Below are 16,693 nucleotides of genomic sequence, written 5' to 3' on the forward strand. Positions count from 1 at the left end.
TTAATGTCCATAATGGCAGAGAAGAAAAATACAAGATTGGCATCACTCCAGAAGTGTCAGAAAATTCCTCCAGCCCGAATAAATATTCTTCCAAGTGCACATTAATATGTTCCCTGTTGATACAACATTTTTCAGGCTTCCTAAGGAAACCATTGGGTACAGTGGAAGTATTAGAGCACTAGCAGTAAATGTGAGAGATTAATTTAATCTCCAAGATATCCTGGTTTACAAGTGAGATTCATTTCCTGTCATTTACAGGCCCAGACACTGTAATAAAGTAGGTGATGGCAAATTAAAGACCGGTTGTCCCAGTTAGTCTGTTCAGATATGAGTCCACACTGCTAGGAACAGAAAACATGTATCCCAATATACAGCTGTAAAAGCCTAACCATTTGTAGATCGTACCAGCTGTTCAAATCATTTTGTCTTGTTTTCTTCGTTGGAGCTCTGCCATCTGGTTAGATGAACATAGAAGATCATATACTTAATCCAGGACTCATTAATGCCTAATCATCAAGCTTTATAAGAATCCAAACAGCTGCCAGAAGTGTGAGAGAACGCCTGTGACAAAGTAAGGTAACACAACCATCCATTGGAAACTGTGTAACGTGTTTTATTAGGGAAATTCTAGGATTATTAACAGATCAGCAATGCCAAATTTATATTTATTTGGATTTCAATTTGGATTTATTATTTTTAATCTGCCTATGTCCAAGGTGGCTTACAAAAATACATACATAAAATCATGCAAACACATACATAAAATCTTGTAAATACACAATAACATGATACACAATTAAACAATAACATCCAGGCCCTTTAGGCGATCCAAAGAAGTAGTATCAGCAAATGCATAATATGGCAGGCCAAACATACCAGAAAGTAACATCCAGGCCCTTTGAGTAATCAAAATAGTAGCGCTATAGAAATGATATAAGTAGTAGTAGTAGTTTAATATGCCAGGCAAATCAAAAGTCTTTTCAGCTGGTGTTTAAATGTCAATGCATGTTGTTCATTTTTGAGATTTCTCGGCAATTCGTTCCATATTGTTGGTCCAGCTAAAGAGAAAGTTCCTCTTTTTTCGTTATGTCCAAACACACACAATTCAAAGCAGGCAGTCACGAGACATCAGTGAAAGTAATCGACGTGATGGAATGTACTTTTGCACCGCACGTGTCAAGTACAAAGAGGATTTCTGGTGCAAAACATGCAGCATCAAAAGTAGCTTTAATTTTGTACGATAAGCAACTGGCAACCACTTCAAGCTTATTACGTATACAGTGATGTGATCAAACTTCGACAAACTAAACAGCAAACGTACTGCTGAATTATGAACCATTTGTAATGATTTAATACTGGTGGCAACTAAGCCCAAATAAGCTATATTACAGTAATCAATGCTACTCATAACAATAGTTTCAACAACTCGAACGAGATCCATTTTTTGGTAGAAGTCTCTGTAATTTACTAAGTACTAGGTTATTCTTTCTTTTATTAACTTCTGTCTAGCTTAAGCTTCTAGGAAATAAATTAGTTTTGAAATCGTAGATTAGCCACAGAAGACCTCGACCAATTTGATGAGAAAACTCCTTCGTGCCCTTCAGCTATTCTGTAAGCATCAGACTATGTCAGGTTTGTACATTTCAAACCCTGCTTGTAAGACAGCATCGGAGAAGGTGTAACATTTCTTTTCTCTGGGTGTGTCATGAAGTCCTGGATCCAGATAAAGTAGCCTGACTCCTCCACTGGAAATTTTGTAAATATCACAAGATTATGGGGAATACTGGGATTCTAGCGGCTAAAGAGTGGCGATTTTAAAGTAATTCTATCCTGGACAGCCAGTATTAACTTCTCAAAACTTTATTTTGCTTGCTTGATTCTGTGGGAAATAATTAGTTTTGCTTTCTAACATGAGCTGCTCCCCACCTGGCTTGAAAATCAGACAGTGTTTCTGTGGCCTCTGTGTGTGTAAAGATTCTCCTGTAATAGGTTTAAGTCTCAGGTCAGTGGAATAAGATTAGGGGGGAAAAGTGTGCCTGACCTTAAGTTTGCTGCTTTACAGATGGCTGAAGAGCCAAAAGCAAATCTGGACATTGGTATATGTTCAATATGAAAGCTAACTTTTAGAGGGCAATTTTATAACCGGTGCCCAGGGTAGAAGAAAGGCGCCTATGTTCTAAAGATATATGCATGAACAAAAGCAGCCATAAATATTAATGCATAGAATATATGTGAAAATTGTGGGCTTGCCCTTGCTTCACACAAACTCCTCCCCTGAGCGCACCTGCTGAACAAATACCGACCTTAACCGGACATACTTTTAGGGGTGACCTAATTTTATGGGAAGCTGTTTATGAATGATAAAGATGATAAAAGTACCTCCTAGTATGCTTTTCGCTGTTCTCTGCGCCTATCTGGACGAGTGTTATAATGTAGATTTTACTCCTTGTGTGTTCTAATCTTTCCAAAGGAATCAGAAAGTGGGATGGTTACCTATACAGTCAGCGGAATAAACATTGCTGGAAAATAAGCATAATTTGGCGGTAGCCTGTTAATATCTTTTCGTAGTACCTGTTAATATTTCTTCCACAAACTATTTCAGTCATCCCGTTTGGCCACTGGATTGTTACAGATAAGAATCTTTTTGGTATGTTTAAATGGATTTTCATTCTATGCTCTGTATAAAATCACTTGTATATTTACTATTTTGTAACTCATTTATGAAAGACTTCAATAAAAAATTAAATAAAAGAAACAGGGAGTGACTGGTATATAAAACTTGTATTGAACTTTATATTCGTTATATAATAACTTCCCTCTTTATGATCCCTTGATGTGTCTGTTTATATCTATTTCATTGTAAATAACTTCAATTTATATTTGTTTCTTCACCGTAGGTGGCTATCGCCTCACGGCACTATGTAAGCCACATTGAGCCTGCAAATAGGTGGGAAAATGTGGGGTACAAATGTAATAAATAAATAAAATATAAAGAGGAGCATTTTCAATATCAAATGGCAAAAAAAAGTCCATAATGGAAGAAAGAAAGAAACATGTTCCAATATTTGAAAATACACACCCAAAAAAAGTGTTTAGAAAAAGGAAGTCTTGCCCGACCAGTTTACTTCATTTCTTTGAAGGCGTGGATAAACATGGATAAAGGTGAGCTATGTTTTGATTTGGACGTCCTTGCACAATGTCCCGATCCAGGGGCGGGGAAACCTGTATTTTCGAAACAAGATGGACATCCATCTTTCATTTCGAAAATACCATCAGGGACGTCTAAATCTTTAAATTTGGTTGTCCTTAGAGATGGACGTCCCTAGACATGGTCGTTTCTGATTTTCAGCGATTTTCGAAACCAAGGACATCCATCTCAAAAACGACCAAATGCAAGCCATTTGGTCATGGGATAAGCCAGCATTTGTAGTGCACTGGTCCCCCTGACATGCCAGAACACCAACCGGGCACCCTAGGGGCCACTGCAATGGACTTCATAAATTACTCCCAGGTACATAGCTCCTGTACCTTGTGTGCTGAGCCCCCAAAACCCACTACCCACAACTGTACACCACTACCATAGCCCTTATGGGTGAAAGGGGGCACCTAGATGTGGGTTTCTGGTGGTTTTTGGAGGGCTCGCTGTTTCCTCCACAAATGTAACAGGTGGGGGGGGGGGGGGGGGTATGGGCCTGGGTCCGCCTTTCTGAAGTGCACTCGCCCACTAAAACTGCTCCAGGGACCTGCATGTGCTGTGATGGACCCGAGTATGACATCTGAGGCTGGCATGACATATTTTCAAAGATGTTTTTTGAGGGTGGGAGGGGGTTAGTGACCACTGGGGGAGCAATGGAAGGTCATCCCCAATTCTCTCCGGTGGTCATCTGGTCAGTTCGGGCACCTTTTTGTTCCTTAGTCGTAAGAAAAACAGGTCCGGGTGAAAATGTCCAAGTGTTCATCAGGGACGTCCTTTTTTTCGATTATGGGTCAAGGACGTCCAAGTGTTAGGCACGCCCAAGTCCCACTTTTGCTACGCCTCCGACACGCCCTCTTGAACTTTGTCCGTCCCTGCGACGGAGTGCAGTTGGGGATGTCCAAAATTGGCTTTCGATTATACCGATTTGGATGATCCTGGGACAAGGACGTCCATTTTCTGATTTATGTCGAAAGATGGGCATCCTCTTTCGAAAATGAGCCCAATAGTGTACCTAGATTTTCAGAAAGCTTTTAATAAAGTTCCTCATGAGAGACTCCTGAGAAAAATAGAGTCATGGGATAGGAGGCAAGTTTCTGGTGTGGATTAGGAATTGGTTATTGGACAGAAAACAGAGGGTAGCGTTAAATGTTCATTTCTCTCAATGGAAGAGGGTGAACAGTGGAGTGCCACAGGGATCTGTGGGACTGGTGCTATTTAACATGTTTATAAATGATCTGGAAAACAAGAACGACAAGTGAGATGAATAAATTTGCAGATGAGACAAAACTATTCAAGGTTGTTAAAACACGTGCGGACTGTGAAATATTGCAGGAAGACCTCAGGAGGTTGGAAGACTGGGCATCCAAATGGCAGATGAAATTTAATGTGGACAAATGCAAAGTGATGCACGTTGGAAAGAATAATCTGAATCATAGTTAACTGATGCTAGGGTCCACCTTGGGGGTCAGCACTCAGGAAAAAGATCTGAGTGTCATTGTAGATAATACGCTCAGTGTGCGGCAGCCAAAAAAAGTAAACAGGATGCTAGGAATTATTAGGTGAATAAGACTGAAAATACTATAATGTGTTCAGTTCTGGTAGCCAAAGCTCAAAAAACATACAGCAGAATTAGAAAAGGTTCAAAGAAAAGCGACCAAAATGATAAAGGGGATGGAACTCTTCTCATATGAGGAAAGGCTAAAGAGGTTAGGGCTCTTCAGCTTGGAAAAGGACTGATGAGGGTAGATATGATTCAGGTCTACAAAATCCTGAGTGGTGTAGAACGAGTAAAAGTAAATCAAATTTTTTTTTTTTTACTCATTCCAAAAATACAAAGATTAGGGGATACTCGAGGAAGTTACATGGAAGTTCCTGAGCCACAGCTGAGCTAAACGCGCTGTGATTGGCTCAGAGACTTCCAGGTCTCTTAGCTGACTGAAGCATGGCCAAAAAAGATGTTTTTATTATTTGGGTGTGAATAATGGCCAAAATGGAAGGCTATTTTTGTGATGCACGCTTTCAACTGCACTCTCCGATAGCAGCTGATTGAAAAACGGGGGTGAGCGGCGCGGCGTCTTAGGGCAGCGTATTTGACATGCGCAGAACAGCCAGCATAACGCTTGGCTGCTGTGCGCAAGCTCTACCAGCCGATTATCTGATGGTTTTACGAAGGGTTAGAGAATGCAAGTGAGCTGCAACGAGCAGCTCATTTGCATTCCCTCTTCTTGATGCATAGCCGTTCCCTACCGATTCGCTATGGAATTCGGTACGGAACGACTCTAACGACGACTTTAGTGCATCTTGCCCTTAGTTGGGATGCATTTGCCCATGAGTTCATAATGTTTAAGCACGTAAGTGCAAGTTAGTGTTAATTACAATCAATTAACACTAGTGCGAATTAGTTAATTTGTCAATTAACTTACATGTGTAACTATAGGTATTGTATAACCTGTGTGCACAATTTTGCACGCTAGGCATAATGTTTTGCACTCAGGATTACAAAATGAGGTGGACTATGGCATGTGAAGGCTTTGTGCCTGGGACAAAGGGCAGCTCTGTGTAAACCTGTGGTCAAAAATGACTGCCCAGCCCAAATTTTGTCCTGATTAGGACACACACAGTGAAGAGAATGTTTACAGTACCCATTACTTCCCTCACCCATAACTGTCTTGTTTGTCTGCGTTACTTAGATTGTAAGCTCTTTTGAGCAGGGACTGTCTCTTTGTGTCAGGTGTTCAGCGCTGCGTGCGTCTGGTAGCGTTATACAAATGCTAATAATAATAATACTGGAGGATTTAAAGTGACCGCTGTCTATCTGGCGTGACGCATAGGTAGTAAAAATAAGGAACAGCTGAAGGATTTCAATGGAAGTTATCTTTACAAGGGTTTAAGTCAGTGTCTACATGCTGCTTTCTTTCCATTGGAATCATTTTACGATGTATTAGGGATACATTTGTTGTTACATTTGTCCGGCTTGTCATTGCTAAGTATTCATCTCTACAAAGAATCCCCTTAACTTCTGCATCCTTTTCTACCCTTCAGAGTCCTAGGTTCAGTTCTGTTCTGTATAGCTTTTCTCAGCTGCCCTTCTGCTCTCAGAAGACCATCAACTCATTTCTTTCATCACCTTAATGCGGAAGGGTTAAGGGACCAGTGAATCTCGAGTCTCCTGCGGGTACTCTATGCATGTCTTATAAATAATCCTTTCTGAGAGTGCATTAAATCCAACTGGTGTGGTGAGCTGGGTGATGCAAAGGGATAATCAACTCATTCTCTCTCGATGGGATGCGGTAAGTTTATTTCGGCAACAAATGAAATTGTCACCAAAGCTTTGATCAGTTAGGCGCAGGACTTCTAAAAGCAGCTTAACAATATCAGAATAACAATTTAAAAAAATATCTACAGCAATGATGAGTGGGGCTTAACTTGCTTCAAATATATCTTTAACTGGATTGTCAAAGCACTATCCAGTTACTTCAGGGCTATTCCAGTATCTTAGGGAGTCTTTTTTTACTAAGGTGTGCTAGCATTTTTAGCGCGTGCTAAAAAATCAGCTGGCGCTAAACGCTGAGACAACCGTGGGCACAATTTATTTGATAAATAAGTGGTTTACAAAGTCTAGTAATAAGTGGGGGATAGAGATCCAGGGATCTAGGAGCTGAACGGAGGGCAGAATGTGTGTATGGGGGGGGGGGGGGGGGGGAGTGTTAATCAGTTTTCATAGGGGTAGAAGGTAAATAATGGGGTCCCAGCTGGAACTATGCAGGAAATTGTACAGGTTGATACATTAATATGTGGGAAAAGAATGAAACAGTATAGTGACAAAGTCTGCAGTAGGTTCAAAATTATTCCGAATAATGAAACCTAGAGCCACTGATGAATGTGGAGGAGTGGCCTAGTGGTTAGGGTGGTGGACTTTGGTCCGGGGGAACTGAGGAACTGAGTTCAATTCCCACTTCAGGCACAGGCAGCTCCTTGTGACTCTGGGTAAGTCACTTAACCCTCCATTGCCCCATGTAAGCCGCATTGAGCCTGCCATGAGTGGGAAAGCGCAGGGTACAAATGTAACAAAAATAAAATAGATACTATTGGAGATTCTACATGGAATGTTGCTACTCTTTGAGATTCTACATCGAATGTTGCTATTCCACTAGCAACATTCCATGTAGAAGCCTGCGCGGCCACATTGGTGATCTGCAAGGGCCGACTTCTAGTGGAATAGCAACATTCCATGTAGAATCTCAAATAGTAGCAACAGTGGAGGAGTGGCCTAGTGGTTAGGGTGGTGGACTTTGGTCCGGGGGAACTGAGGAACTGAGTTTAATTCCCACTTCAGGCACAGGCAGCTCCTTGTGACTCTGGGCAAGTCACTTAACCCTCCATTGCCCCATGTAAGCCGCATTGAGCCTGCCATGAGTGGGAAAGCGCAGGGTACAAATGTAACAACAAAAAAAAAAAATCAGCAACAGAGACAAATATAGAGACCTACACAGAAGAGAAAAGGAGGATGGAAGAGCCTACACTTTCGACAGAGGAGAAATAGGGAAAGGAAAGCATAAAATGAGTCAGAGTAATTATGCTCCAAAAAACCGCTTGGTGGGCCAGTCATAATATTGAGGAACAAACAATGAAAGCAACTGGAAAAGCAAGGGAGAAGAAGCAGGTTTTAGGCTGAGATTTGAACAAGTCTAAGATTCAAGGGGAGGTTATTCCAGCCGGTAGGGGTGATTACACTGAAGCAAGATGTTCTGGTAATATCAAGGCAACCCTGGTGGAAGGAGGACAGCATCAGAAAGTGTTGGGAGGATTGGAGAATCCTTTCAGGGGAAGATTAGCCAAAATGAGTGGAGTCCAGAGGATTAGATCTGCAGCCAAAATATCTGAATAAATTTACCTGGGTCGAGGTCTGTCTGTATTTTTAGATTGTAAGCTCTATTGAGCAGGGACTGTCTCTCTGTGTCAGGTGTTCAGCGCTGCTTGCGTCTGGTAGCGCTATACAAATGCTAATAATAATAATAATAATAATGATATCGTTATCCTCTAGATTAATTTAGACCCCCACCTTCACACACAAACTCTGGAATGTCCCTGTCCCTTCCTACTCTTAAATGGCTAAATTTTGACTGACCAAAATTTATGCATTACCTGACACTACTACTTCTACTTATTTCTATAGCGCTACTGGGTGTACACAGCACTATACACTTGAACGTGAAGAGACAGTCCCTGCTTGACAGAGCTCACAATCTAATTAGGACAGACAGACAGGACAAATAAGGGATAAGGACAAAGAGTAGCAAGATTCCGGAATCCCAAAGAGTAGCAACATTCTGTGCGGAATCCTAAAGAGTAGCAACATTCTGGAACCCAAAGAATAGCAAGATTCCAGAATCCCAAAGACTACTACTACTTATCACTTCTATAGCACTACTAGACATACACAGCGCTGTACACTTGAACATGAAGAGATAGTCCCTGTTCGACAGAGCTTACAATCTAATTAGGACAGACAAACAGGACAAATAAGGGATAAGGACAAAGAGTAGCAAGATTCCGGAATCCTGTAGGGTGAGATAAATAATACCTAGGGCAACAAGTACCCACAGATTACTTATACCAAGATTCCCTGATGCATAAGTCTGCCTAACAGACTCACTAGCTCTGTCTAGGGTGAGATACAGGAATCTTGCTTCTGGCACCTCTCCAGGTGTTGGTGTGTAGAGTGAAAAAGAAAGACACAGCTGATAGATATATATATATTAGCTTTATTATGGATAAGAAAATAGAAATACTCTGCGCTAGCTTATGCAATAAAAATATCCCTTACTGATATGAGCACTACCAAAATATATTGTCTAAACTACACTCTGATTATCCTGAGACTAAGTACAGTAATGATTAGAACAGTACAAATGATAACCTAATAATCCTTATGAAACTTATCACATCTTATGCAAAATACACATTAGCTGCTTTCCCTGACCAAGAGCTGACATAAACCAGTCGTACTTAGATAAAACCACTGCCTAACCCCAGACCAGGAAATATATCACTGTGATCTTACCACGCTGTCGTGATGACGGCTTCAGATAAGACCGGAGCAGAATCTCCCCAGACGCTATTTTAGCTGTCGGTGTCTTAGGTAGTGCAGGTCTTTATTAGCCCACGTAGGTTCCCGTCACTCCTTTGGTTATCAGAGCCAATATCTCTGCCACAGGTATTTGCACCAGGATGCAGGTCACGATGTTGGTATCATACAAAGTCTCTGGCTCCCCCCGAGCCTTGCTGGATCTCTCAGGTCCTCTTACCAGTTGCCCCTCTTCCAAGGGTCTCCGACTCACTAACTTACTTCTGTTCCCGCTTTCCCCGTACCTCTCGGTCAGGTGACGGTAGGAACCAATCATGATCTTGTCCAGTTCAGTACATGGCAAGAAGAGTTCTTTGTTTTGTGACCTTGGAGAATGGTAACTTCTGGAGCCATGTCTGCCTCCCTACTCCGTTCTCAGGGTGATAGAAGGGGGTGTTTAGAACACAGACTGTCCTTGGCTTTAGCAAGCCTGTCAGTGATTTTCCACAAGTTGAAGCTGGATCTTGCTGACACAGAGAGGTTGCAGCAGCCATCTTATTATACCAAGATGTCATAGGCTTGTATAGGCCAAGACCAGCATAGGCTAGATCACAGGGAAATACCCCTACAGATTCCCCCCCTTGGAGATGGAAGTTACTACAAAGGAGTAAAAGCCTTCTCCAACCTAACTAATAATACAGCTAGACGGGTTGACATCAAGACTCATGGTCAGGACCAAAAATTAAGAACTGTAAATGTCAGTAACTCAAAACTAACACTCTGTTAAGGATAACTGGAAGCAAATAATTCAAATACTTCATGAAATCATAGCAATGTTCAAAAGTATACCAAAACTAAACAGCAAACACTGATACTAGAACAAACATAGGGTGTTAGCTGTTATGTCCTAACACATGAAAGTATAATCAAAAATCAATTATCATACTATAAAAGGCATGGCAAAGCATAAGCAAATTAGTCCTTAATATGATAGTAGACTAAAACTGTTGCATCATGGAGAATTACTCATGGTTGACCTCCACAAAGTCTAACAAAGTCAATGATATGAGAGTCTTTAGACTGTAAAACAACATAATGTCCAAACCAAAGTCAATAGGGTGGACCGTGATGCATGATGAGGTGTAAATGGACAACTTCTCACATCAAGAAGACATCAAACAGGAACAAAATGGTCCACGTAATGGTGATGATGAAGAAAGTCTTCAAACATAAGCATTGGACACAGTTCAAAAAGAAAGTCAATGAAATGTCCCAAAAACAAACAAACACACATCCAAAACTTCACTGTCAGGAACACTGGATCGGTTGAAATAAAAATAAAACCAAACAAATTCCCCCCCAACAAGAAGAATGATTCTTGGCCAAAGAAAAACTCCAACAGTCATGACTAAACAATGGAAATCATGAGGAACAAGGGGAAGGAATGTTGAAAACCACAATGGATTAGGAAGCAGGGCGTCAGGAACATCTTGTAGAACGACATCAGGAACAGGAACAGGATCAATCTGTTTGGCAACTGCACCGGATCTTCAAGGTTTTGTTTTTTTTCTTTGTAGCTGAAAAACAAAAGAAGACGAAGCTATTCTGCTTCATGGTTAGTTTGGGTCATTTCAACAATGCATGTATCTGGAGCCAAATGACTGGGATGACATGGTCTCAACTGATTGATGTGGACCCACTTAAGGTTATCTTCACCTTGAGAATTTTTTCTGAGGCGAATTTGGTAAGCCACAGGTGAAGCTTTTTCCACTATAGGGAAAGGACCATGCCAACTGTGCAGAAATTTCTTTTCTTTAACCTTGTTTCTGGCAAAATTGAAATAGAATACCTTGTCGCCAATTTGGTATTCTTTGGAGGTAGTCCCTTGATCATAGTAGGCTTTTCTACCTCTAGCGCTACTTTCCAAGTTCTTCTGGGCAAAGGCAAAGGCACTTTGCAAATGTTGACGCAAATGGGTGACATACTCATGAGAGGAAGTAGCACTGGACAAGTTCACATCATTAGTCCTGTAAAGCAAATGAATTGGTAACATCATTTCCCTACCTGTCATCATCTCAAAAGGCGACACTCCTGTAGACCGATGGGGTGTGGCACGTATGGCCATGAGGACCAATGGTAACTTCATGTCCCAATCCTTACCCGAGGATGACACGTACTTCTTCAGAATGGTGATGATGGTCCGATTAGCTCTTTCCACTTGTCCTGAGGACTGAGGTCGGTAGGCAATGTGCAGTTTACTCTTCACGCCTAGCATCTTCCACATGTGTTGGATCACCTCTGCGGTAAACTGAGATCCTTGGTCTGAGTCCACTCGCATGGGCAAACCCCACCGGCTGAACACATGATTCAGTAGTAAGGTAGCCGTAGTCTCGGCGGTGCAATTGGGTGCAGGTAGGCACTCCACCCACTTGGTGAACATGCAGGTGACAGTAAGCATGTACTTGTTGCCTCGGGTGGATCGAACCACAGGTCCAACCCAATCAATCTGGATATCTGACCAGGGCATAGCAATACCCTTCTTCCTGAGGGGTGCCCGATGGGATGGTGAAGATGGCTGGAAACGACAACAGGTCAGACAACCTCGAGTATACAGCTTCACATCCTGACGCATATGGGGCCAATAAGCCACTTGCTTCAAGGTCTCATAGGTAATGCCTTCTCCTCTATGTCCTGCACATGGTTCATCATGAGCATGTTGCAACATGATGCCACGATACATCTGAGGCACAACCCATTGCTCAATGCCATGCTTACTCGTCCGAATAAGCAGGTCCTGGCGGATCTGGAACTTCTCTCTGGAGGTGTAGAGTACCCTCAGTTCCTCAGCTTGACACTCCTCTTCTGTCAATGGATGTTCTTGCGGATTCTGGATGTACTCATAAAATCTTCCAACCACCGGATCTGATTTCTGAGCCGTGACAAGATCAAAGGATGGGACTTCACTGCTCCACTGTACCACTGGAGTCTCACAGAGCTGTTTTGTTTGCTGTCGGGTAACAGCATGAACTTCCAAGGTATCAGGTTCTGTGAACCGCCATAGTTCTCCTGTGAGCGCACCTTCCTTCGCGAGTAGATCTGCCAGATCGTTCCCTATCTTGTCAGGACTGTCAACCTTTGCATGACCCTTTACCTTCTTCCAATAGATGGTCATGTCATGGTCCTGTACCAGTTGATCCAGGGCCAGAATCAAATTTCCATGATGTACCGGTTTTCCTTTCGAGTTTAGCATGTTGTTCTGCTTCCAGTTGGGTAGATGAGAGACAAAATTCTGCCTCACATAATCTGAGTCAGTGCATATGACCAATTCCCTAATTCCTTTCTGAACTGCAGACTGTACCGCCACCAAGGCTGCCACTATCTCAGCATACTGGTTTGTTTGTGAACCCAAGCTGTGCTTCAAAGTCTCTTCAGGAAGGTTTGGGTTCCATACCACTCCCACACCTGCGACCAACTCATGGTCTGTGTCGTGGCGGTAGGCGCATCCATCCACATAGACCTTAGGCAAGGTTTCACAGATCTTCTCATCATACAGATGGTGCCGATGAGGTTCTTTCTCCTGCTCGGGAACCTCTGTTTCAGAAATACCTGCAAGGGCATCATGTCCTGCACAGTCATGCAGCTCAGCCATACCTTGGGCTACTACATTACGATGTTTCTGGGCATACCTTACCTCTAAAGGCCATCCTTGAAGAGCCAATGTCCAGGAGACTATCCTACTGTTGGACACTCGACTGGATTTGATTCGGTCGCTACCCAGGAAACTAACGATTTGATGACAAGTTTCTACGATTAGCTTCTCCCCTTGGATGTAACTCCGGAAATGTTGCAGAGCCCATACCGTGGTCCACAAGGATTTCTCACAGTCAGAATACTTCTTTTCCACATCCGATAGGCCTTTGCTAGCATAGGCCACAACCCGCTTATCAGAGTCATATTTCTGATACAGGACAGCACTCATGGAATGATTGGAGTATCCCAGGTCAACGTAGAATTCGCGACCCCCCTCAGGGTACGCGAGGCATGGAAAGCGGCTAAGCTGATCCTTCAGCTCCTGCATAGCAGATTCCTGCTCTGGACCCCACGTCCAGGGTGTATCTTTCTTCAATAGCTTGACCAAGGGTCGGGTGATCTCCGCATACTCGTCTATGAACTGTCTGGAATAATTGCATATTCCCAGAAAGGAACGCAGTTCTGTGAGATTGGTGGGATGTTTCAGCTGTTGTAAGGCCTGAACTCGCTTCTTCTGAGGTCGCAGACCATCAGCAGAAATTTCATACCCTAGGTAATTCAGAGATTTCTTGCACCATTGTCCTTTGGCTAGGGTCAATTTAGCTCCAGCATCTGTCAACTGTGTGAAGACATGCTCAATCTCTGCCAAGTGATCTTGAAAAGTAGGGCTTTTGATCAGAATATCATCCACATAGACCACAGTCCCTCGAGCTTCAGCATCTGGAAGTGCTTTGTGTAGGAAGATGTTGAATTCAGCCGGGGAGTTGAGAAAACCAAAGGGAGTTCTGTTCCACGTATACTGTTTCTTCCCAAACGTGAAGGCCAGTTTATATTGGTCATGTGGATGTACCGGTACGGTCCAAAACCCTGATGCTAAGTCTAGGCTGGTGAAATACTTAGCCCCTTTGATGGTAGCAAGACTCTGATCCAGTGGAGCCATTGGCCACCTGGACAGCGGTACTCGCTTATTCAGCTGACGGTAGTCCAGGGCAATTCTCCAGCTGTTGTTCTTTTTCAAGATGGGCCACAGAGGGGAGTTGTATGTGCTGTTGCATTGCCTAATGATGCCCCTGGCCTCCAAGGTATTGAGAATCTCTTGCACGGACTCATAGGAAGCTAATGGGATCTTATACTGGCGCACAAAGACAGGCTTACTACTTGGTTCCGTAGGCACTCTGGTGACGTGTAGGTCTGTAAGGCCACAGTCATATGAGTCCACAGCAAAAAGTTCCTTGTATTTGTACAGCAACTCAGTCAACTGCATCTTCTCTGTGTCAGTAGCACAAGCATCAGCCTGTTCCACTTGGTCTTTCACCATCGCGTCAAACTCTGAGAAAGGCTGGTTGGTTGGAATTTCCACCTGCTCTTCAATGTCCTCCTGCAGAGATGAAGTTTCAACCGCATTCACCACTCTAGACTTCTGGGGTAAAGACATCTTTCTGGACAAAATCAAGTAGTCGTCTTCCATCTGCACTTGCGAACCCGTTGCATCATATGGCCAAACAAACTCCAGCGAGATGAGGCCTCTGGGAGAGGTGAACAGACATTCAGGTGTCTCCCCCCCCGGCAGGTGTTCCAAGAGGAAGGCAGCCTGCCAACAATGGGCAAACTTACCTCGACATCAGGAAAAGAGTCTCCCACTAGAAATCCAAAAGGGTCTCCTGCAGACACTTCCACTTCATCAAACTGTGGATTGGTGACTAACAGGTGAAAAGTCTTACCAATTACCTCTAACCATGGCAGAACGCCGGTGGACAGCCCTAGGTCACGAAAATGAGCATGAGGGTTGAAGAACACCACTTTGTCCAACAGACGCTGTCCCTGGGCAAGACGGAGCTTGATGGAAAAGTCCCTCACTCTAGCTGGAATGGTCACATTTGTATCACAGACTACTTCACAGACCTGGGGTATGGTCTGTCCAGACTTCAAGCTAACAGGCGTTACTTCAGATTCCACTGGGCTGCCATCAAGTCTACTCCACAAGACCAGGTTCACCAGATCCACATAAACTCCCAGTCGCACAAGGCAATCGGAGCCCAGATATAAGGGCTGTGGTAGGTCTCTCACAACAGAGAAGTGGTGGGTGAACGACTTCTGTCCTACAGTCAAAGGAAGGCTACACAGTCCCACGAGCGTCTTGGCACCTTGTCCAGGTACCTGCACAGAAGTGGGCGAACACTTACTGAAGTGAAGTTGCACAGACTTGCGAAGACAATAAAACAGAGTGTCACTGATGAAGGAAACGTCACTAGGCAACAGCAACGTGGACTGAAGTGTTTGGATGTCAGCTATCTGGACAGGAATGGTGTAAGCATCATCCTTCTGTTGAATGTCCGTCAACTTGCGAGGATGCGGTGAGTCTGGACTGGAAGTGGAAACAGAGGCCTCGTGGGCTATCTCGGCAGCAGCATCTGGGGAGTCACTGGTATGAGTCGAGTCAGTCAAAACAATTTCCAAATTGTCATCCTGGAGAACAATGTCAGCTATCCGGTCCGTTTGGACGCGGATAACTTCACCACGCTGTTCATCCCCCCCTGGTGCACCACACAACTGGAGCTCCCAGGTGTGAGGGTCTTCTGACTTCCGGAAATTCATTAGAATTGGGGAATCCCTAAGCCCCACGGAGCTGGAACCACTGACTCTGCTCATATGCTTTACTTTCCCATACGGGAGGGGACTTGCCACTTGGGCCCAGATGACTTCATGGCGATAATCCAGATCAGTCTGCAATCTCTTCAGAAGATCGTTCCCAATTAAGAATTCTTCACCAGCACCAGTAGTAATGATAGCAGGGTGTTTGACAAACAACTCGCCGAACTGCAAGGAAAGCCAAACCCGTCCCACAGTACCAATGCTTTGATTGCCATAGGCCACCAGTGACAAGTCACACGGGGTGACACGCAGCGCCTCTCCACCTCCCCCCAGAAAAGCCTCAAGTTTCTGAAACATGCCCTGGGTGATCAACGTCACCTCTGAGGCGGTATCCAGTAGACCCTGACAGGAAAATTTCTGTTGAATCAACAGAGCTAAGGTATATCTGTACCCTTTAGGAATAAGTTTACCAAGAAAATACCTGTTTTCCTCATTCGAGTCCTGTAAGAGAGGCCCTTTCGGGTTAGAGGGCTGGGCATCAGCATCGGTCACGGAGGACTCCTCACTGTTGGACGACAAAGCATTCACCTGAACTGTGGACATGATGGTTGGTGAAGGAGGGTCCGAGTCTAGTCATGCCAGGTCTTCCTCACAAGAAACCGGATCTTCCAGTAATTCAACGGACTTGACACTCGGCCTAGGCCCTGTAATTGGCCCGGAAGATTTCTCTTTGGGCTTCTGAAAGTTGCCTCCTTTGTTCGGTGACGAGGATGGGTGGGGTGCGGCTGCAGGATTTGTTTGTTGAAGTTGCGCCATCAGTTGCTCAATCTGTGCTTGTTGGGTCCGGATCTTTTCCGCTGCCCACTGTCTCTTGTTAAAACGCTTCCTTTTCGGGTCCTGTTGTTGGCCCTCCGGCGCAGTCGGAGGCGTGGTGCCCTTTTGCTGGTAAGATTGGGTATTGCCAACCCGGGCGGGTGTAGAAGGACTTGACATCTTGTTTTCCAGAGAAAGCGTGGATGTAACAGCACAAACACTAGGTGGAGCCACTTTGCTGCGATTCTTAGGAACTACTTGGGTGGTCGCCGCAT

General features: G+C 43.9%; 1 protein-coding gene across 1 annotated transcript in view; it reads right to left on the reverse strand.

The window, feature by feature from the left end:
• Positions 1-16,693, reverse strand: part of LOC115468279 (E3 ubiquitin-protein ligase TRIM39-like) — a 1,086,936-nt gene that overhangs the window by 119,308 nt on the left and 950,935 nt on the right. The window lies entirely within an intron of this gene.

Source organism: Microcaecilia unicolor, chromosome 4 (assembly GCF_901765095.1).
Source record: "Microcaecilia unicolor chromosome 4, aMicUni1.1, whole genome shotgun sequence".
NCBI classification, from domain to species: domain Eukaryota; kingdom Metazoa; phylum Chordata; class Amphibia; order Gymnophiona; family Siphonopidae; genus Microcaecilia; species Microcaecilia unicolor.